This window comes from Ostrea edulis, chromosome 3, assembly GCF_947568905.1.
Source record: "Ostrea edulis chromosome 3, xbOstEdul1.1, whole genome shotgun sequence".
In the NCBI taxonomy this organism is placed as follows: Eukaryota; Metazoa; Mollusca; class Bivalvia; order Ostreida; family Ostreidae; genus Ostrea; species Ostrea edulis.
The window spans coordinates 28968925-28993699 of record NC_079166.1 but is presented as its reverse complement, the minus strand read 5'-3'; the positions used below and the strand labels follow the sequence as shown (position 1 = coordinate 28993699).

The window sequence follows — 24775 nt, the reverse complement described above, 5'->3', positions numbered from 1 at the left end:
TTTTAGTAGAATTGAAATCGCAAAACTTTTCTCAAATCAATAACATCAAAACCTGACTTTTCAACACTATGTACAACCATTCCTCATTAAAGACTAGACTTTTTGACATCATAGACAGTTGCTTCTTCAACAAAAATGGAAAACGGAAATATTCATATCTAGTGATCAGTCATCCAAAAACTTACTTTGTTAAACATCACTCTGATTCCACGCACAAGTAATCTGAAGTTGATATAAAAATATGCTAGAGTTCCTCATTGACGATATCTTCGTGATCTTTGGTGATCAGGTCTTCCAACAGTCTGTTGGAATTCCCATGGGCACGAATTGTGCTCCTTTGTTAGCTGACCTGTTTTTATATTCATATGAAGCAGAATTTATTAAAAAAAAACTTCTACGCGAAAAAAAAAATTCTTGCTGTGGCCTTCAATTCGACATTTAGATATATCAACGACGTTTTGTCTATTACTAATAATAACTTTCATATGTCGATTCGATATATCCCCGTGAGCTCGAAATAAAAGACACCACAGAGTCGTCCACTTTTGCTTTAAACTTAGATATTTTATTGAAAGTAGACATTAACGGCAAACTGACAACTCAACTGTATGACAAACAGAATGGTGTCAGCTTCTCAATCGTCAACTTCCCATATTTATGTAGCAATATTCCATTATCACCTGCATATGGTGTTTGTATCTCTCAACTAATTCGATACGCAAGAGCTTGTTCTGCGTATAGTCAGTTTTTAAATCATTTTCTTTATAGTGATAATATTTCATGCATGGGTTGGTCATTGGTATTAAATACCTCTGGTGATTTTCAGGTCAAAAGGTCACCAAGTGCAGTGGTGTACTCCATGCATTTGATGTCAGCTAGAAGGTTCACTATGCAAACGATGTCAGTTCAACCTTCAAAGAAGAGGGGGATATCTCACTGTAATTTCACGAAATATAGCAATGAAACATCACACTGAGAGCTTATACCCCTGCCCTTAATGCCCCTTGTGCTCCCTTGCTTTGACTGTAATAGTATAACATTTTCAGGAGTAATATCACACCTTAGGAGGATATATATGTTTTATAAACATTAGTTGTTATTTTTAATTTTTTTATTTTGACTTTTTCTTCTTCTTATCTTTATATATTTTTTCTAATTTCTTATTTTTATTCTTACTTATTTTCCCAATTTTGTTTCAATCTATTTAGTTTTATTTCTTGATTTAATTATAAACTCATGTTTTCTCAATTTTATTTGAATGTTTTTATTTCTAAACGGTACAATTATAAAATTTGATAGAATACGAAAGTTAGAAAGTTAAAATCAGAATTTTAGAATGTCCAGGTTAGAATTGAAAAGTTGGAATACGAAAGTGGGCATAACAAGGTAAGAATGAAAAAATAAAAGTTTGTTACCCGGATGGAATCTTTTAATACATTTTTTTCCTAGCCAGACTGATACTTGTGATTTTTAAAAAGATGTCAAATATTTAAACCATGATGTATTTTAGAATTAGTTACCTGGATGAAATCTTGGTGACACATTTAAGATGTCAGAGGGCGCTCCTAGCACATGCAGTCATCAATATTTAAGAGCATTCGGATCGCCTCGGCCGATTCCATTTAAGCATTAAAATTACGTAATGTTACAAGGACTCCTGTAAACTGGATTTCAGTTTGATTAGCAACACACGTGAACGTTCCATCAGATTTTAAAATTTGATATCTTTTAAAAATTCACTACAAGTATCAGTCTGGCTAGGAAAAAGATATACTCATTTTTGGCCCACCTGAGCTGAAAGCTAAAGTGAGCATTTCTGATCACCTGTTGTCCGTCCGTCCATCTGTTTGTCTGTCTGTGTCTGTAAACTTTTCACATCTGCCCGACTCTAAACACGAATTGGCACAAAGCGTTTGATATTGTTCGGCCTACACTTTTGCAGTTACATGTGCTTCCCCTACACTGGAAGTTGTTTTTTCTGGGGGGGGGGGGGGTACCATTGCGGTCCTAAGTTTCACTTAAAATGGGATGAAAGCATGTGACATAACCAGGCATGAAGTTTTTCAACCACACAGAGCGGGATCCGCAGAAGAATAAGCTGACTTCACATTATTGTTTGAAAATTCTTGACAATCAACATAAAACAAATCCAAAATTTACATTTCCTCTACAAATCACTGTTACTAGTTTTAAAGGGGCCTGCAGTCTATCTATAGATCAAACTCTTCACATAGAAATAACGAACTTTGCATGCAAGGTGAAAATAACGAACAGTGATCAATCTCATAACTCCAATAAGAAATACTAAATAGATAGTTGGGCAAACACGGACCCCTGGACACACCAGAGTTGGGATCAGGTGCATGTATTGATAACAGGGGCAGACCCCCTGTTGCTACCTGCCTGATGATTATGTTTGTGTATATTTGATGTTAAATTGTATTATGTACATGTAAGATGATTTACACAAAATTTAATTTTCATAAAATGAAATCACACGCGAAAAAAAAAATTTCAACTGGGTACCTGATGTACAATAACATTTAGTAACAAGTACTTTTGTATTTGATAAGTAACATGTAATAATGTACATGCATTGGTTTGCACATGCAATTTCAAGTACAAGTATGCTTATTTGTGATTTGGCCATCGAACATATTGATAAAAATTAACAATGAAAACCAGTGATTATGGTGGTCCCAATATACAGCTAGACCAGGACAAGTACACCCTCAGTAGAGATCAGCTACTGTCCGAGCAAAATAAGGACCCTGCTATTATCAAACTGAGCAAGAGGGCACTTCCACCAGAAGAGGCCGCCAAAGAGAGTGTTTCTATACCAACGACGGGATCACTAGGATAAAATGGCGACCACCTGATGCACCACCGGATCAAGTATGGTGGGTCGTTCACCAGATAGTGATCCCAGTGATATATCGTAGGGACATCATGAGTTTGGCTCACGATACACCCATGACAGGTTATTTAGGAGTAAATAAGACTTGTAACACGGTTTTGAGTATTTTTATTAGCCCAAGTTAAGAAAGGATGTTTCTGAATTTTGCAAGTCTTGTCATCTATGACAGATGCTAAGTAAACCTAATCATAAAATTCCATCTGTCCCTCTACAACCCATTCCAGCATTTGAAGAACCATTCAGTAGGGTGTTAATGAATTGCGTAGGACCCTTGCCAAAAACTAGATCAGGGAGCTAGTATTTACTTGTTATCATGTGTACGTCCACTCGATTCCCTGAAGCTATACCTTTTAGGAATATTAAGGAGAAAACCATAGTCAAGGCCCTTACCATGTTTTTCAGTTTTGTAGGAGTGCCTGGGGCTATTCAATCAGACCAAGGTTGAAATGTTATGTCAGGGTCATACATGAGTTAGGTGTTAGACAATATACGTTTACTGCTTATCATCCCGAGTCTCAAGGGGCACTTGAACGTTTCCATCAAACCTTTAAGACTATAATGAAAACATATTGCTATCAGTGTGATAAAGATTTGGATGAAGGGGCTTACCTTGTTTTCTTTGCTGCAAGAGACGCAGTTCATGAGTCTCTAGGATTCAGTCCCTTTGAATTAGTGTTTGGCCATACAGTTAGAGGTCCTTTGAAATTGTTAAAAGAAAAATGGCTGACTGAAACTAGTGCTCTTTAATCTTTTAGACTATATATCCAATTTCAAAGAAATATCTCATAATGCTTATAAAGTAGCACAATTAAATCTGAAGATTTCTCAAGCCAAAATGAAAGTTTGGTAAGACAAAGATACTATAGGAACACAGTTTTTAAACCAGGCGATAAGGTTCTTGTATTTTTGTCTGTTCCTCGTCATCCTTTGCAGGTCAGGTATTATGGTCTTTATGAAATTAAAAGCAAGCTTAGTGATGTGAGGTATGTACGTGTAGTTAAGACACCTTACCAGCATAACGAAAAACGCATTTGTAACTTAAACATGTTGAAAGAGTATTTTGATAGATGTGACCGAAATTCTGTAAAATCAGTTTCCACTTTGACCAATGTTAAGTCATTACAAAATTGTACTGAAAATGGTGTTAGCGTTGAAACTTGTGAAAAAAGAGTTCAACCAGAATGTCCTTTTAAAGAACTCTGAAATTCTTGCCAATCTGGATACCAAACATTGGCATTTGAAAATTTACCAGCGAGAAGTTCAACGCCTCATGGCTAATTATCTGTCAATCTTCACGGATGTTCTACAAAAGAGCTTTACAACATTTTGATGTTTATTTGAATGTTACTGTGCATCCAATTCTTGTTTTTACGGATCACAACCCTCTCATCTTTTTACATGAAATGTCAAACAAGAATGAAAGACTCACAAAATTAAGTTTACTATTGCAAGAGAATGATATTAATATCACACATCTCAAAGGCAAAGACAATGTCATAACAGATGCCTTATCAAGAGTGTCATCAATATGTTTTAAATTGTGATTTTGTTAATGATTTGATTGATGTACACACACACACACACACACACACACACACACACACACACACACACACACATGTATGTATGTATGTATGTGTGTGTGTGTGTACTAGAGAATTTAAGATTTCATTGTTATTCAAACTTTTTAAGGGGGAGGTGTTGTGTACTACGTGCATTCAAATTGACAACTGTGACCTAGATTGTTCTAGAGCCTCATGTCAATCTTAGTAGAAAGATGATGTAATAAATGCATCATTGTTTTTCAAGATTGGATTAGAAAATTCATTCCTAATATAAATACACTGGAATTCTTCTGATAAGAAAGCTCCAGTTAGACACTTTCTATGCATTTGGATTTTTTTTTATTATACTAGGAACTAGGATTTTGGAATTACTATCTTTTGTGAGTAGATTATGTGTGGATTTACTGTTCAAATACCGTAAGTTAGTATTTTGCTATTGTTACAGTTTCCTTTCAATAATTCATTGTAAATAAATATTAGCAATTGTTTAATTGCTTTTGTTAGTGAATTCTGCCGCGCAATATTAAGGGTTTCTTCTGATCCATAACATATGACACTACATAGTGTAAAATTAGGAACTTTCAGGTTATCTCAATGGTACTTAAAGGCCTACGTGACCCCTTTTAACGGTTCTATATATTTGATTTTATTGTTCTCTATCCGTATATTAGTTTATTCCATCACCTTCAAATCAATTATCAAAGAGGTCTGAAAAGTAGCCCAACACTTGAAAGGTGCCAGGTGGTACCCCTATATCCCCAAACTGAGGACGGAAAATGATAGTCCTAGGTGTCCACTTCCTTGACTGCATATTCCTTTTGTGGATATAATAAAGATTAATTTGTTATTAGCATTCATTATCCCCCTATGTGATGTAACTTCAGGAACTTTCGGGTGAGCTCAATTATCTTCATGTATGAAACTTGATAATTAAGAATGTTTTTACTAATTGTTTGAAATATGATCAATTTTGATTTATTATGTGTTACATTTTAGAACTCCGTCTGAGTACTTGGAGTACTTTGATGAAATTTCGAATTGGCTGCTACCTTCTATGTCCTTAGCGGCAGCTGATTAATATCATCAATTAAAATATGTTCAGGCTTGCTATGGTGGTATCGCATTGTTTATAACTGATATTTATTGGAAAAAAATGAATAAATATTTTTTATCGTCGTACTTTGATTTGATATGAGTGGACATTCGGCTTTGCTGAAAATGCAGGAGATGTGCGAATGTTGCGCTTCATGATTAGGAAAAGAACGATAGCTCTACGGAAAATATGAGTTATCCATTGAATTTGTTTGAGTTATCTCTATGTAGAATGTTGATTGATTGATTGTATCTTGCTTAACGTACCTTTCGAGAATTCTTCACACATATGTAGGAGTTATGAAATTGATCATTGTTCCTCATCTTCACCTTTCATGGAGACGTCACTAAGACCGTTAAAAGGCTTCAAATTTAGGCCTTTGCTCGGCGCTTACGGCTATTGAGCAGTTAGGGTTTTTTAGCGTGCCACACTTACTACGACACGGGGTATCCGTTTTTAAGGTTATCTCCGAGGACCCGTGACATTAACACCTGATGTCGAGCGTTTGGCGATGGAATTGCCATCACTACCTGTTTTAACCACTTAGGTATGTCGCGGCCGGAATTCGAACCCCGACCTTTCGCATGCGGGGCGAACGCTTCAACGTGTAGGCCACCGCGGCGGTGTAGAATGTGGTAAAACTTTATTTTCATTGTCGTCTGTAATTTATGTAGTCAATGTAAACAAGTATAATTTAATTATGGGTTGAAAATCTGGTGAATTGAGTAAGAAAGTTGAAAATTTAATCGTGACTCCTACTTCATCGTCGCAAACCACGGGTTATTGTTTCATTCTAGTTTGTGAAATAGAATGAAACAATAACCCGTGGTTTGCGACGATGCTCCTACTAGCGAGAATCACAAAACTTCGGAAATTGTTAGAGTGTTGAATATTCTTGAATCTACTGTTAGATATGTTTGAAAGTTTATTTAAGAAAAATTACGACAACTTGGTAGATCTCAAGTTTTCGCACTGAGATGAAAACTGGGTTATGCGGGCTGTAAATAGTAACAAATACAGGATATTATACATTATTAGACGATATTAAACTGAATTGGATGAATGAAAATGTCCTACAAAAATATACAATCTAGAGATTCTTTGGAAAGAAAATGATATCGAATAAGGCTATTTACGAATCTAATCAGGAAAAGCGATTATTTTGTTGGTTAGGAAAACGACGACTGCTCAATCAGGATTCAGAAGTTTATTTTCAACGGACAGCTGTCTAGTGCATCTCACTGATCATATCAAATCAAAATCGGCTAAAAACCTTTTCACTGGGATGACTCTTCTTGACCTTCAGAAAGCTTTTGATACAGTTGATCATAAAATACTCTGTGAAAAATTGAATGTCATCGACTTTAAGTCAATTGAATGGTTTAAATCATATTTATCTGGGAGAAAACAAATTGCCTTAAGGCAGTTTACTTGGGCCTCTTTTATTTCTAGTATATGTGAATGATCTTAGTGCAAGTATTTATCCTGATTGTAAAGTTTTATTATATGCAGATGACAAAGCCATTTTCTCTCATTCTAATACAAACATTATAGCTAAGAAATTATCATTAATGTTAGAAAAATGCCATGACTGGTTGGTAGACAACAAACTCTCACTTCATTTGGGAAAAAATGAAAGTATTTTGTTTGGACCACAACGCAAGCTTAAATCCATCGATAGTAGTTATTTTTCCATAGAATGTAATGATATTAAAATAGATTGTAAATCATGTGTAAAATTCTTAGGTGTTATTTTGGATAATGTATTGTGTGGAGAACAAATAGTTGATGGTATTATTAAAAACACCTGAAATTCTTCTACTGGCATAAATCATGTCTATCTCTACTGTCCAGGAAATATCGTTGTAATGCTTTCATTCGGTGTCATATTGACCATGCGTGTACATCTTGGTACGAAGGTTTGACTGTTAAGCTTAAGAAAAAACTACAGATTATTCAAATCAAAATTATTATATTTATCTTAGATTTATATCCTAAAAGTAGTATCAACGCTGAAATACTTGAAAAGCTGGAGTATTTGAACATTAGCAATAGAGTAAAACAGCTTCGACTGAATCACGTCTTTAATATTTTTCATGAAAAATGTCCAGATTATTTGAAAAATAATTTTAGAAGAAATTGTTCATCCAGATAAACTAGATCAAATAAGCTTAATTTCTTTTTACCAAGGGTTGAGAAAATGGAATCAGAAACTTTTTATTTTAACGGCATCAAAGACTGGAATTCTCTCCCTGATCAAATAAAATGTATCTAACAATAAAGTTTCATTCAAATCTCAGTTAAAACATTTACTCAATGAAATGAAGAAAATGGCAGATAGTGATTTCTTGTATTATTGATCCACATTGTCTTGTTCATACAGAGTTATTACAGTTATTTATTCCAACAATTTGCAATACTAAGCACTGTTGAAATGTAAGATATGTAAAAGTATTCTTATGTGTTTCAAATCAATGTCTTTCAATATCTTTTTTGTTTGCATTATTTTATTATGCTAATAATGATAATATATTGTGTATGTCATATTATAAGATCAGAAGGACCCCATTGGAAATAAGCCATATGGCTTTCATAGGTTATCTTTGGCATAGGCATATACATTAATTTGTTCACTGTGCTCTTAAAGTCAATTAGCTGTTAAAGTTTACCCTTTTATCTTATGTACATGTATTTAACACCAACTTTTGTTTAAACTATGTGTTCCTCTGTGATATTGTCTTGTATTTATATTGTATATATGCCTATTCCTAAATAAATAAACAAATAAATAAACAAAGACCAGTAGTGACAGAACTTGCAGAAGGTAAGATTTTCTGACGAGAGTCAATTTGTCATTGAAGATTGGTTTTGTTTGGATAAAAGCATATGAGGTTTTTCTACCCCAGTGCATGTGACCTACCCGTACAAATCGGATTGCGGTAATGCCACTATTTGAAAAAAAAAACGGTTTTACAAAAGAAGTAAATATATTGTAAATTCAATATCTACAATGCCTTTGTATGAGTTTACTGATTTAAGGCAAAGTTGGTAAACATTAACTTTAGTTTGACGTAAAGGTAATGTAATATCCCACATTGATTTAACTTTACCTCTATGTAAATATGAAATTCCAGGGACTTTGAGGTTCATTAAAATTAGTATTTAATCAAGGAAAGCAGATAGATGATGTCCTGAAATTTCACCGTTTCTTGTCATAACGCTGACTGCAACTGACTTAACTTGAAAGTAAATGTTATCATTATGATATTTCCCTAACGTTGTTTTTTGTTACATGTAATATAAATATATTAACGAAGGCATTCGATAGTACATGTAAAAATATATAATTGTTTAACAAAAACTATTCAGCAATCATTAAGTACATTGTACAAGGACACAATAAAATACATATCAGGACTCATCATACTACTCTTTCCCCCCAAAAATTGTCAATTGTCAATTTACAGGATATCTGGCTGGAATAAAAATGACCATTTTCTGTGATTTGCATTGAAAGATAATCATCATTATCATCATCAATCCCGCGACGGGTGACGTTGTTTGGGAGGCAAGAGGGATGAAGCAGCAGAGACCCTTCTCCACTCGGTTCTGTCTTGGGCCGTTGTGATGAGTGCTGGCATGGATAGTGTTGTCCACTCCTTCACATTATCTGTCCAACTTTTGCTTTGTCGGCCGCGACAGCGTCCACCCTCCACGGTGCCCTGTAGTACGGTCTTTACGAGGCTGCCGTGACGTACGACATGACCAAACCAGTCCATCTTGCGTCTCTTGACCATCTGTAGGAGGGTTTCTTGGGGGCCCACAAGGCTGGTGACCCTGTCTCTGACGAACTCATTGGTTTTGTGCTCCCAGTAGTGGATGCTGAGCAGTTTCTGTAGGCACTTGTTTTCAAAAATAAACTTGTCACCAAATGAAGATAAAAAGTTACTATGCAATAATTTCATACCCATTACTCAAGATGTTCAGAAACTGTATAAAATATGAGCACAACAATCACTACATCAACTATTGAAATGTCAAATTTTGTTTTACTAAACTAATGTGTTATATAGTTAATATGAATAAATTTGTATTTATAAAACACAATTTTCGAACCTTATGAAATAGGATTAATAACATAATCATGATAATATACATCTGTTACAAATATTGTGGTATGTACTAATACAGAAAATGGGATTTTGCCCAAACCCTAACAAAAACTTTAACATTACTGAAAAATCCAAGTAAACTCCTCTGGGTTTTCTTGCTGTTTTACTAAACCCCATTTTCGTTTTTGGAGGTGTTTCTTGCTTCTTCCTGGGCAAATATCTAAATAAGTTTTGTCAAGACTGCCAACTATGTTTCGCGTCACTTTCCTATGCATATGGAGGTATCAAAAAGCCCCCATCAGCCTCTTCGTCACTCGATATCAATTTATAGCAGATTTAGGTTGAAGCAAATTTCTGACCATCTTCTCTTTTCTCCACTTTTTGTGGTCAATGACCTGCAAATGACGCCTTAGATTGACTACGGATAATTCCTTTTACCTGATCAGGATATAGGGCCCACGGCGTGTGTGACCAGTCGACAGGAGATGTCTACTCCTCCTAGGCACCTGATCCAAACCTCTGGTGTGTCCAGGGGTCCGTTTTTACCTAACTATCTATTTTGTATTGCTTATAGGAGTTATGAGATTGGTCACTGTTCGCTATCTTCACCTTTAATTGAGAACAAACTGGACACTTTTTAGCTGTTGTAACTAATGGATGCTTCTTTGTTGACTTCACTGGTGTAATAGGTTTACCATTTCTTATGCATAACCACACCGCGCCCTTTAGATCAACTCTAGTTTATCAGATTTCAACACATCCACTTTAACCCGAATTTCCACATCAAGATTGAAAATACGATTGAGTGTGTTAACACAGAATTTACAAGCGTAACCACTGCTGTTAATCCGATTTTCATTTAATAGATACTTACAATCTTTACAAGGATCTGTAACCCTTTTTGTCCGTTTTTACTTTTAAACAAATGCTGTATGTTTTATATAGGAAAACTGGTATTGTGACTGTGATCTGTATTATTGTGTCATTTCATAAATATTCATGAAAATTGAGGGTTTCGCTAATCATGCAGCCACGGTCTGACGTAAGGTAGGTATTACCAGACTCAGTAACCGTTGTTAACGACGATGTGTTTCTACCAGCAATCAATCGTCAAAGATTCATAAAACAAATTTTCCAGTGATTTCAGTAACACTCTAGAGCAATGACGCGTATACAGTTGTTTTGAGTTATCTCTCGGCTATCTTTCTAAATTTACATTATGATCATTATTTCAAGTAACATCACGCAACGAGCTAACCTCAATTCATATGAATATATAATTTGTACTTATACTATATTATACCATCACAAATACACATTACTTTAAGGGTGTAAAACATTTTAACATTGACTAATGCGTAATATTGTCCGTCTGATTTTCAATTCTAATGCATATTTGGTTAACTTCATGAGTATTTACGATCATACGTACCTTATCTGGAGCTCTGCAGATTTGCAATAAATAGTTTTGGTAACCAACGCATCGATAAACATTTTAATTCCTCTGACTGCTCCATCTTTTCCATGGTGGTCAGGATTCTAGAAAAACATACTCATGTTGACTGCGGATAACTCCGTTTACCTGATCAGGATATAGGGCTCACGACGGGTGCGACCGGTCAACAGGGGATGCTTACTCCTCCTAGGCACCTGATCCCACCTCTGGTGTGTCCAGGGGTCCGTGTTTGCCCAACTATCTATTTTGTATTGCTGATAGGAGTTATGAGATTAGTCACTGTTCGTTATCTTCACCTTGCATTTACCATCAAACCAATAGTCCAACATTAAGTACCTCTTTTGGTAGACAACGAGAAGATTATTGGATCAGGGCCCTAAGCACTGCATTTCCATCTGGATGCAATGACAATGTATATGGTGTGGGAAATTTGACTATTCCACAAGGAAATAACGTGAATGTGATGAGACTCTTTCCCAATACTCAAAAACGTAAATCCAGTCATGAACATTTTTCATACAAAAGACCAAGTACACATGGTGTCACGCTTGATTCCCTTTTACTTTACCTCATCATAGGTCCACAATATATTCGCACACAACTTTACTCTATTTCATTGAGAGTTTTATACACGTTATTTGAAGAAGTTATGCTAGTCTATACTTGGATTTTTCAACAACTGAATATAGACTGAACTCTATGATTATGGATGTTGCCCGTCACCGGCTCTTTAAACCAGCACGGACCATGGATGGTATTCCTTCCAAATCATGCCGTCAGTTCCTTAAATTTCAATTTACAAACAAAGGAATAGATGCCGTCAACATAAGCAACATTCTTCCTCATAAAAGAATTTAGTCGTGTATTCCAACTTATTTCTAGTTCACGTCTACACCCAGTATTTCCTACAGCTATACTTCTACTATTGCTTCCAAACTTTTTAATTACAAACTTTGCAGTGCCTAGATATAGACCATCTTATACTTAATCCACATATGTGTTCTTGTTCCTCGTCTTCTTTCAACTGTAGTCCATCTGGACATGTCATTACTAGTGATGTCGAAATAGTTGAGAATAAGATTCTGAAATCACATATTTTAAAAGCACTTATTTCAAAACGACTTAAAGTTAGAAAACCCTGGTTTTTCAATTGGTGACAAAACTTCATCTCTGTTATGAAACCTGTTTAAGTTTAAAATTATGTCAGACGATGGACTAAATATGAAGAATAAAAACTTGATACCTTGTCAAAAAGGATTAAAAGAATAAGAGGAATATTTTGTTTTAAAATTCTATATTAGACACATTAAAAGAACAATATGTATCATTTATCCTTCTGTGTTAAGTAAACTAGAAGTGATAAAAGAATTAGATAGGCTACACGAGGAATATGTTTTGGTTCCAGCTGAAAAAGGTTTTACAACATTGTATTTGTAAGGCTCATTAATTACAACTGTATTTTAAACGAACTTGGTATAAATTCCATATTTGGTAATCGAACTTATACTCCAACTGCCCTTTCAAAAGATAAACTTTTTTCAATATCATGCTTCAGTTTTAGACCAATTTAATATTCCACTGAATGGGATAGACGAATATGAGTTACCGTGCCTATACTGGATTCCTAAACTTCACAAAAATCCTTGCAAAGATGCATTGCTGAATCCAGTAAATGGTCTACCAAGCCCGATCTCTGTTTCTTACGAAAATATCAACAGCTGTGAAGGAGAAACCTCAAATTCTCTGTGCCACAATATATGCCAGAAGTGGTGTAAATCGAAATATTTGTTCTACAAAATTCTAAATAACTTCTAGTACATTTGAAATCGCAAAACATTTCTCAAATCAACAACATCAAAACGTTTGACTTTTCAACACTAATGATCAGTCATCCTATTTTCTTTGTTAAACACCACTCTGATTCCAAGCATTAGTCTTTTGAAGTTGAAATAAAAAATATGCTAGAGTTCCTCATTGACAGTATCTTCGTAGTCTTTGTTGATCGGGTCTTCCAACAGTCTGTTGGAATCCTTATGGGCACGACACAATCCTTTGTTAATTGACCTGTGTTCATACTCGTATTTTATGAAGCAGAATTTATCAAAAAACTTGACCTTCAACTCCACAATTAGATTTATCGACAAATTTTATCTATAAACAACAATCAATTTCATTCTTATGTCGATTCAGCGTATCCCTGCGAATTTGAGATAAAAGACACCGCTTCGTACTTAATTTGTTTTCTTGAAAATAAATGTTAACGGGAAACTAACAACTCAACTGTATGACAAACGGGATGATATCAGCCTCTCTATGATATCAGCTTCTCCATGGTAAACTTCCCATATTTATGAAGGAATAGTCCATTGTCACCTGCATATGGTGTTTATATCACTCAACTGATTCGATACGTAAGAGCTTATTCTGCGTATTATCAGTTTTTAAATTGAGACAGGCTGCTGATAAGCAAGTTGATGTTACATGGTTTCAACAGCCTTTTCCAAAGTCTATCATCTTGGCACATTGATTTTGACCAATGATTACTCGGTTTACCTGATCACGATACAGGGCTCATGTGGATGTGATCGGTTGACAGGGGATGCTTAATCCTTCTAGGGACCTGGAATGATACATTTGACAATGTTCCTAAGAGACTTCCATTCTATTTCGTGTGGATAGACTTGTGGTATTCCTGTGAAGATTCGGGTTAAAATAGATCTTCAGTACCCCCGGTTTGTCGTAAGAGTCGACTAAATGGGGCGGTCCTTAAGATGAGAGCGGAAACACCGAGGCCCCGTGTCACAGCAGATGTGGCACGATAAAGATCCCTCCCCTGCCCAATGACCATAAGCGCCGAGCATAGGCCTTTATTTTGCAGCTCTTCACCGGCAATGGTGACGTCTCCATGTAAGTGAAATAATATCAAGAGGGACGTTAAAAATATAGAATCACATATATGTTTTGAAATATTGAGAATTTTTCAATATATAGTCCTAATATGTATACACATCTTACAAACTATTATTGGATTAATGCAAAACTTAAATATAACTTAATCACCTTTATCTTCATGAACAGGATTTCTGCTGCAAAATTGGAAACTCTGAAGCAAATTTGAATTCTACAATTTAGTGACAAAGCATTTGAGTCCCACTGCGTATGTAAAGTTTAGGAATAATCTCTCAAAGTATTAGAAACATTTTGTAATATCAATTAAAAAACATATTTCAGGAACAAGATATATACACTTTTTAAATACTTATGCCAGAGTGATGAAGTATGATTGTGATATATTGCTCTTCTTAACTCTTATTGTTTCTGTAGTGACAAAGAAACATTTATATTCAAATTCATTTCACTGAAAGGAACATTTCAATGATTTTCTATATAACAAAAACACTCATTACAGTGAAGGAAGCATTTAATAGATGCATACATAAAACAAATTTTCAATGGAACATATTCTTAACCTTTCCAAGCTACAATATATAAAGAAAAATAATTGATAAATTGTCAAATGTAATAATTCATGAAATCCTTTTCCAATCAAACATTGTGCTCAATGTATGACTAAATCAAACTTTCCTTTATTCTGAAAAGAAAATTTATGTTTAATTTTACGCAGTGCTTTGTTTGGCAAATATTCCCGGGGTCAAATAACCCTCTCATTTTACAATTGTTAAAATATCTTGAAATGGATGAGATCCCCACCTCTAAAATATATTATTATATTCTTAGAGCTTGCTGCCTATGTCTAGATACATTCAGGTAAAGTGTATGTATCGTTTTTATACCAAAGATAGAGTTGTACAAAATATGCGAGTTTAAGGCAAGTATATGCACTCTGTTTTCTAAAGCAACGTATACTTCTAATCTGTCATTTTTAAAACCAAAAAAAAAAAATCTATTCACTTTGTGACCCTTTCCTGTGAAATTGAAATATGTGATATGTTAAAATAAAATATACGTGTTATGCATCAGACGGAAGCAATAAGGAATAGATAAAACGGTCATCTTAGTTAAACGGAATCAGAAATGGAATCTGACATATACACACTTATGCGACATGGTATAACTGGGAAGAACCTCAACAATGTAATGAAGATCAATATTTAAGTCACTAACTTGGTATCTACATTGACAATGAATGTGTATGTTTAAACTTTATGCTTTTCGTCTATTCAGAAACTTATAAAAAAGATGTTCCTGATTTATACAACTCAGTAGATTGCACAAACAAGGACTGATTTAATGATATCATAGGTTGTTTATTGTCAAAATAAAAATGTTAATTTCTTTGAAACAGTAACAATACACTACTCAGCAATTTTATTTCTAGTACGTAATGAAACAACCCGATGATTCAGCAGTGAGTGGAGGGTGGCTGTTATGAAATAATATCACACAAAATGGTGATAGCTACGTGAGTAAAATATCCAGAGCTTACACATCGATAAATTCTTCAAAAAGTATGATTGATTCTTATAATTCCAATTCACTCCTTGTGTTATCAATTTAAAAAAAAAATGAATAATTTTCCCGCACAAGGTTTTCAGGCTCATACATGAATGTACACATTGCGTTTTTGGATTTATCGATGTGTAAATTCTCATTTTGCTTATTTTAGTCCAATCAAAACGATTGTAATAAATAACATTGGAATTATTAGAGCTTTGAAAACACCACTGCCAAGGTTATTGTTGTCTTCAGAGAGATTTGTGACATTGGCACTCCCCATGGCTGCGTTTTCAGAAATGTTGTCTTCTCTTTTTATTTCTGTCGTTGCTTTGGCTGTTCCATTTCTGCATTTTAGACCGATAATTGTTAAGAATTTACTCAGCTGGCATGCCTCCTGTAAATTAAATTAATATTTGACCATAGCAATGTATCTGTATCATTTAAAAGTACATATATATTCTTTGGTTGCGTATTTCTGCTTCTATTTGCAAGTTAATTTTCTAAAGATTCTGTCGATATGCAAAATAATTATGTCAACATGCAACATAATCATGTCAACAAGCAAGACTAATATAAGCAGCTAAGAATTTGGAATTTTTTTCAAAACCTATCAAAGATCTCCTACATGCAACTTCCAACATGTTAGATGCAACTTATTCATGTGGACATGTTACTCGTTTATCTCGACATGAGAGATAAATATGTCGAGATGCAACTTATTTATTTCGACATGCGAAATAAATATGTCCATATGGAACTTATTTATGTCGACATGTGAGATAAATTTGTCGACATGCAAATTATTCATGTCGCAATGCAACTTAAGTCTCAATATACCTGGCGAATTGCCAATACGAAGCTAATGTGACCAGGGTTAAAATGTAAATATGTTAAAAGAGTATTTTATAGAATTTAAATGGTTTCATTGTTATTGATATCTGTATTAATATAGGGAGGTGACCATTCTACATTGATCCAGTGCCTTTTTATGGGATTCGAAACTGTGACTGTGAAATGTATGAGAGTTTGACTTCTAGGCGGGCAATTCTATTTTCACTTTAAACGGTAAGTTGAAAAGAGCATGCTGCATCTTTGATGTAAAATATATCGAAAAGGAATCAAGGACCCTATTGCAAATTTGGCCTTGTTGGAAAGGTTAGGAATTTTACTGAAAGTTGATATCTGTCATTATACTGGGAATTTTTTTTTGAATTAGGAGGGGGTTGAAAATGGGTATATTTTCTTTATTTTTGTTGCTTTTTTGCTTCCAGGATGGCAGGTGCCTGAGTGTATCTCGACCCATTTCCAGGCTAGCATCAGATGTCATGATGGACCTTTAAAATCTTTCACATGTGTACTTTCAAGAACCATATACATTATTTTTGAAAATTGGTTGCCATGGTAATGAAATCTGAAAATTGAAACATGGGCTTCTGAAGGCGAATTGTCCTCCATTTCCTGGTAGTTTGTGACCTTAAGCACAAATCAGCTTGAAACTGGAATTTTGCAGGCAAGAATTTTTTTGTTTATTGTGTTTAAATTTGATGTTTATGCTTCAAGTATGAAGTTTATACTTAATATTATTGATTTCATTGAAATTGAAGGTCATCGATTAGTAAATATGTCAGAAGTATTCTTAGCAATTGGTCGAGTGTGAGTGCAAGAAATTTCTCCTCAGCCATAAATTTTCTATGAAAGTGTTTTGCAATGCTAATGATGGATTATGTGTGTGTGTGTGTGTGTGTGTGTGTGTGTGTCTGTGTGTGTGTGTCTGTGTGTGTGTCTGTCTGTCAGTGTGTGTGTCTGTCTGTGTGCGTAAGTGCGTGCGTGCGTATGTGTGTGCATGCATGCATGCATGTGTACGTGTCTGTCTGTGTGTCTATGTGTTTGTTTGTGTGACTGACTATGCGTTTGTGTGTCTGTCTGTCTATGTGTGTGTGTATCTGTCTGAGTGTGTGTCTGTCTGTGTGTGTTTGTCTGTGTGTGTGTTTGTCTGTGTGTGTGTTTGTCTGTCTGTATATGTATGTGTGTGTGTGTGTCTGTGTATGTATATTTGTCTGTGTGTACCCGTTCTATGTGTGTGTTTATCAGTGTGTCTGTCTGTGTGTGTTTGTCTATGTATGTGTTGTGTGTATCTGTCTGTGTGTCTGTCAGGTAGTCATAGAGAAACAGATAAAGCTTCAGAATATAAATTTCAATTTTATTGAATTCACTGTATATTGCATAAGGATCACTAACATAGGTGTGATATACTGTACATCTAGTGGAGTACACCGACTTTTCAGAAACTTTTTGATATGTCATCCATACGCGTCCTGGCATGAAACCGCTTCTGTTTGTCTATTTGAATTACACCAGTGGATCTACATAGGCTAGCTTAACTATGACATCATAATATAACACGTAATGTGATGTCATAATAGAGTAATGACATCAGCTTTTTTTTGGCTAGAGTTATCTTCCTTGACAAATATTCTTCTTCATACAAAAGTCTCTTATGTTGACTTACGTTTATTAGATAAAAGCATGATATCAGGGTCATTTATTAAAGATGTGACGGTTTAGACGAACCAATTTTTAGGGCAAATTTCTCATTGAAATAAGTTTTTTTGAACTTGAAAAAACAAAAATCAGACTCTCCAGGATTGCTCAAGTTAACATCCTTACTGGCCATTTCAGGTTTTTTTCTCTCTACAATTCCTTTTATTTCACATCGAATTTCCTTAAAATACAATTCTAGTCTTTATTTGGAATCAAAATCACATGTATTTCACTCAGTTCTGGGTCTTTTATTCTATTTTCAACTTTACCAAGGGGAAAAACTCTGCTGGAAACAGTGATGTGAAGAGGGCAGTTTTTGTTCACTCATTTCAAGATATAATTAACAATAACTCCCCATGTATGATACATCATTTTATTCGGAAAAACTTAAATTTTTAAACAGTATAGGTATTTCATGATGTCGTAGAATTTCCGCAGTCTTTAAAGTCTCAATATACCTGGCGAATTGTCAATACGAAGCTAAAGAGACCAGGGTTGAAATGTAAATATGTTAAAAGAGTATTTTATAGAATTTAAATAGTTTCATTGTTATTGATATCTGTATTAATATAGGGATGTGACCATTCTACATTGATCCAGTGCCTTTTTATGGGATTCGAAACTGTGACTGTGAAATGTATGAGAGTTTGACTTCTAGGCGGGCAATTCTATTTTCACTTTAAACGGTAAGTTGAAAAGAGCATGCTGCATCTTTGATGTAAAATATCTCGAAAAGGAATCAAGGACCCTATTGCAAATTTGGCCTTGTTGGAAAGGTTAGGAATTTTACTGAAAGTTGATATCTGTCATTATACTGGGAATTTTTTTTTGAATTAGGAGGGGGTTGAAAATGGGTATATTTTCTTTATTTTATTTGCTTTTTTGCTTCCAGGATGGCAGGTGCCTGAGTGTATCTCGACCCATTTCCAGGCTAGCATCAGATGTCATGATGGACCTTTAAAATCTTTCACATGTGTACTTTCAAGAACCATATACATTATTTTTGAAAATTGGTTGCCATGGTAATGAAATCTGAAAATTGAAACATGGGCTTCTGAAGGCGAATTGTCCTCCATTTCCTGGTAGTTTGTGACCTTATTCATGTCGATAGGAAAGATAAATATTTTAACATGCAACTTATTTTTGTCGAGATGTGAGATAAATATTTCGACATGCAACTTATTTATATCGATATGTGGGGCTCGCGGCGGGTGTAACCAGTCGACATGGGATGCTTACTCCTCCTAGGCACCTGATTCCACCTCTGGTATACCTCTGGTGTTTGCCCAACTATCTATTTTGCATTGCTTATAGGAGTTATGAGATTGATCACTTTTCGTTATCTTCACCTTTCATATGCAACTTATTTATGTTGACATGCGATATTAATGTCGACATAAATATGTCAACATGCATATCTATCTCGCATTTCAACATAAATAAGTCGCATGTCAACATATGAAAGGTGAAAATAACGAACAGTGATCAATCTCATAACTCCTATAAGCAATATAAAATAGATAGTTGGACAAACATAGGTGGGATCAGGTGCCTAAGAGGAGCAAGCATCCCCTGTCGACCGGTCACACCCGGCCACCGTGAGCCCTATATCCTGATCAGGTAAACGGAGTTATCCGTAGTCAAATTCAGTGAACGGCATAACAATCGGTATGAAACACATCAGACAGCATTTGACCCAATGATAGGTTGTATTGACGAACTAGATCGTTATAACAACCATAGAATTTGCGAAATGCTGACTTCAATCGAGGCTGTTGAAACCCCTCTACCATAAACTTGTTTGTCAGTAGCTTTTCTAGATTTAAGAACGAACAAGCTCTTGCGTATCGAATTAGTTGAGAAATGTAAACACCATACGCAGGTGAACCTTTCACAAGTCATCCTATCATTGGTTCAAATGCTGTATGACGTGTTTCATACCGATTGTTAAGCCGTTCTTGGCACATTGATTTTGACTGCGGATAACTCTGTTTACCTGATCAGGATACATGGCTCACGGCGGATGTGACCGGTCAACAGAGGATGTTTACTTCTCCCAGGCACCTGATCCCACCAACAGAAATTGGAAATTCCGTAAGGGACGCAGAGGGATGGCGTAAAGAAAAACTTGAAATAATGGAGAAAATCGTAACTGCGAAGACTGAACAAGTAATCACAATGCGAGAACAACTTGCAGCTTCTAACAATGTTTGCCGAGTCCACTGTTGACGTGTACTGGGCTCTCTACCACTGGTACAGTTCACACAAACCCATTAAACTGGCCTGAAGAAAATAACATTGAACTCATGGTGAGGAAAATTGCTCCCAATATAAAAGGAAGCTCAGGAGCGCATCCCTACCAAGGAAAGGGTCTCAGTGCGAGGAGAGTCAAAAGAAAAATAAATATAAGATTTGAAAAAGAACAAAAACAAAAACGAAAATGATTCAGGTTTGAAACAATGCGAGTTAGTAATCTTCCCAACCACATGAATAAAACACTTAATCCTTCCTCTCCTTGAATGCTAGGGCGTCAATTCTTATAACAAGAAGCCTAAGGGCGACATCGCTCACCTGAGTTACCTTGGCCCATATTTGAAGACTCTCCATATAGATGTATATTTCCATGTAAAACTTTGATCCGCTACTGTGGCCCCAACCTACCCCTGGAGGCCATGATTTTTACAAACTTTAATCTGCATTATGTCAGAAAGCTGTCAAATAAATGTAAACTTCTTCGGCCCAATGTTTTTTGAGAAGAAGATTTTGAAGGATATTTCCTACATATTTCTATGTAAAACTTTGATCCCCTATTGTCGCCCCAACCTACTCCCAGGGGCCATAATTTGAACAAACTTGAATTTGCGCTATGTCAGGAAGCTCTCATGTACAACTTAGCTCTTCAGGCTCATTGGTTCTTGAGAAGAAGATTTTTAAAAATGTTCCCTATATATTTGTATTAAACACTTTGATCCCATATTGTGGCCTCAACCTACCCCCTGGGATCATGGTTTGTACAAACTGGAATCTGTCCTCTGTCAGGAAGCTTTCATGCAAAGTGAAGATAACGAACAGTGATCAATCTCATAACTCCTATAAGGAATACAAAATAAATAGTTGGGCAAACACGGACCCCTGAACACACCAGAGGTGGGATCAGGTGCCTAGGAGGAATTAGTATTCCCCGTTGATCGGTCAAACCCGCCGTGAGCCCTTTATTCATGTAAATCTCAGCTCTTCCGGCCAATGGTTCTTGATAAAAATATTTTAAAAGATTATCTCAATTTCCATGTAAAATTTTGATCCCCAATTGTGGTCGTAACCTACCTCCGAGGGCCATGATTTGCGCAAACTTGAATCTCCACTATGTCAGGAAGTTTGCATGTAAATCTCAGCTCCTCTAGCCCAGTGGTTCCTGAGAAGATTTCTAAAGCTATCCCATATATATTTCTATATAAAACTTTAATCCCAATAGTTACTCCAACCTACACCCGGGAACCATGATTTCAACAAACTTGAATCTGCACTATGTCAGGAAGGTTTCATGAAAATCTTAGCTCCTTTGGTCCAGTGGTTCTTGAGAAGAATATTTTTAAAGATTTTTCCTATATATTTCTAGGTAAAATTTTGATCCCATGGTGGCCCCAATCTACACCCGGGGGCATGATTTGAATAAACTTGAATCTGCTCTATGTTAGAAAGCTGTCAGGTAAATCTCAGCTCTTCTGGCCCTGTGGTTCCTGAGAAGAGTTTTAAAGATTTTCTTTATATATTTTTATAAACAAGAAGCCCATGGGCCACATCGCTTACCTGAGTCACCTTGGCTCATATTTAAAAGATTTGTCCTATATATTCGCATTCAAATCTTTGATCCCTATTGTGGCCCTATCAAACCCCCGGGGGCCATGATTTTAACAAACTTGAATCTGTACTATGCCAGGAAGCTTTCATGTAAATATCAGCTTTTCTGGTTCAGTGGTTCTTGAGAATATTTTTCATACATATTGGTATGTGAAACTTCGATCCCGTATTGTGACCTTATCCTGCCCCCGGGGGCCATGCTTTTAACAAACTTGAATCTGCACTATGTTTGGAAGTGTTCATGTAAATTTCAACTTTCCTGGCTCGGTAGTTTTTGAGAGGAAGAGTTTTAAAGATTTTCCCTATATATTTGTATGTAAAACTTTGATTCCCTTTTGTGGCGCCATTCTATCCTCGGGGGCCATGATTTTAACCAACCTCAATCTGCACTAAGTTAGGAAGCTGTCATGCAAATTTCAACTTTCCTGGCCCTTAGTTTTTGAGAAGAATATTTTTAAAAAGATTTTCCGTATACAATTGTATGTAAATTTTTTATCCCGTACTGTGACCCCATCCTATCCTCGGGAGTCACGATTTTAACAAACTTCAATCTGCACTATGTTAGGAAGCTTTCGTGTAAATTGCCACTTTGTTGACTCAGTAGTTTTTGAGAAGATTTTAAAAGATATTCCCTATATTTTTCTATGTAAAACTTTGATCCCCACTTGTGGCCCTATCCTGACCCCGGGGGCCATGATTTGAACAAACTTGAATCTGCACTATGTAAGGAAGCTTTCATGTAAATTTCAACTTTTCTGGCACACTAGTTTTTGAGAAGATTTTTAAAGATGTTCCCTATATATTTGTATGTAAGACTTTGATCCCCTTTGTGGCCCCATCCTACCCCTGGGGTAATGATTTTAAGAGAAGCTGTCAGTAACCATTGAGAATTTTCTTTAAAAAAGTGGAAAAATCATAAATCTGAATGAAACTCTCACACTTTTGTGTATGGTAATAATCAATGTTAAAAAAGTGAAAATTACTGGAACCATGCATCGTGTTTTCATGGTAACGGACCGTACCTACAGTTAAATCATTAGATTTTGAGTTTGTAATCTTTTCACAAATATTTCTAATAAAATAACTTCTCAACAATTTACAGTGAACGGAAATTCAAGAAAGCACTTCGATTATTGTACTTGTGATTGAAAAAATGTGTATTTTCTTACTTATTCTTAAAAATAAGTCATAAATTAAGGTAAAAAACAGCATTTATGACTTCTTTTCAGACACTATTTTCTCTGAAACGCAACAGGGCTGACATTAATTCTACATACCGTTTTTAAGACAGCTATTTTTACTACCAATATAGTAAATAAAAACAGTTAAACAATTTACCCTTTTTTGTAAAACCCCCCAAAACTCTACACTAGTGTCTACTATTTTACACAATTATTACCCCCCTTGATGTGAACTCTCTAGAATTAAAGGAAGAAATGAATGAATATCACTTTGCAGACAACATAAAAAATTCTGGATGGTCAGTAAGGACTTCATTTAACAGGAAACTTGAAAGGTGATGTAGAGATTAGCTTATTTTTCTGTAAATTAAATTTTATATGTTAGGTAATAGTGAAGTTAGAATCCATGTCATCATTCCAAATTCATACAAACTGTCCCAATGACAGATACATGTAGTAGATTAATAGTAAACACCGGTAAATAAGATTTGAAGTATGTCTCTTGTAGAACACTTGTTTCTCTTTAAAAAACAAAGAATATCTAAATCATTTTCTACACTCAATCAGTATCAATGTTGACGTCACACTTTTACCTCATATTGCATCATACTCAACATGCATTGTGACGCACTTTTTGTGTATTCAAAGTATTTCATTCTCACTGAAATAATTTATCTTCTATCAAATGGTCAATGTAATTTCTATTATAATGCAATTCATATTTCAAAATATTGTATACGTAACGATGTGGATTGTTGTTCTGATGAGAAGGGAGAAGGGGGGGGGGGTATTTTGTTGGTAGATCCTCGAACAAATATCCCATTCCTATATCATTACTCTATGAGTATAGCACACACGTTTTCCAATTACAAATTCTGTAATTCATTTATATTTTAGACCACATCCATATTTTAAATGTAATAAAACAATACACTTCATAGAGATTTCGATATAGAAATACTTGAGGCCTACTTAATCCAACATCTTACATGTATGTATCAAATGGCAGACACCCCCACCCACACCCCCAATAGTAAACTTAACGAACCTGCATGGTGATTTTAATTATGTTCTATGACCTTGCTATGTACATTTTCCCATAGTTGATACTTTTTAAGAGTATTATTTATAAAGTAACATTGTGTTTATCTACACATGAGTTTGAAAAATAAATATGTAAAGTTTTGAAAATATAATCTTGTGATTCATTTAACTTTCCTGAGATTTATATCTATTTCCTGATATTTCTTTATTCTATATCAACTTTGCATTTAGAGCTCTATTCAATTTATCTTCCTGATTATATAGAAGTTATAATTGATAGTAATATACAGCAAGCATCCATCATACAAACTTAATACATGTGTGGGAGTCTCTCTCTCTCTCTCTCTCTCTCTCTCTCTCTCTCTCTCTCTCTCTAAACTATGATATATATAAACCACAGCAATATGTGATTTAAAAAAAATACACAGGTTCGTTAGTAGATAAAGATATATACAGTGGAGCCTCGGTAATCCGGACGCCATTAATCCGGACGCTTCACCTTCCGGACGATTTTTCTAGGGAACAGAATTTTTATACATTATTTTGCATC

The 24775-nt window shown here is 35.1% G+C and overlaps 1 protein-coding gene across 1 annotated transcript in view; it reads right to left on the bottom strand.

The window, feature by feature from the left end:
- Positions 1–24775, bottom strand: part of LOC125674100 (uncharacterized) — a 99575-nt gene that overhangs the window by 27384 nt on the left and 47416 nt on the right. The gene's annotated exons all lie outside the window — the stretch shown is intronic.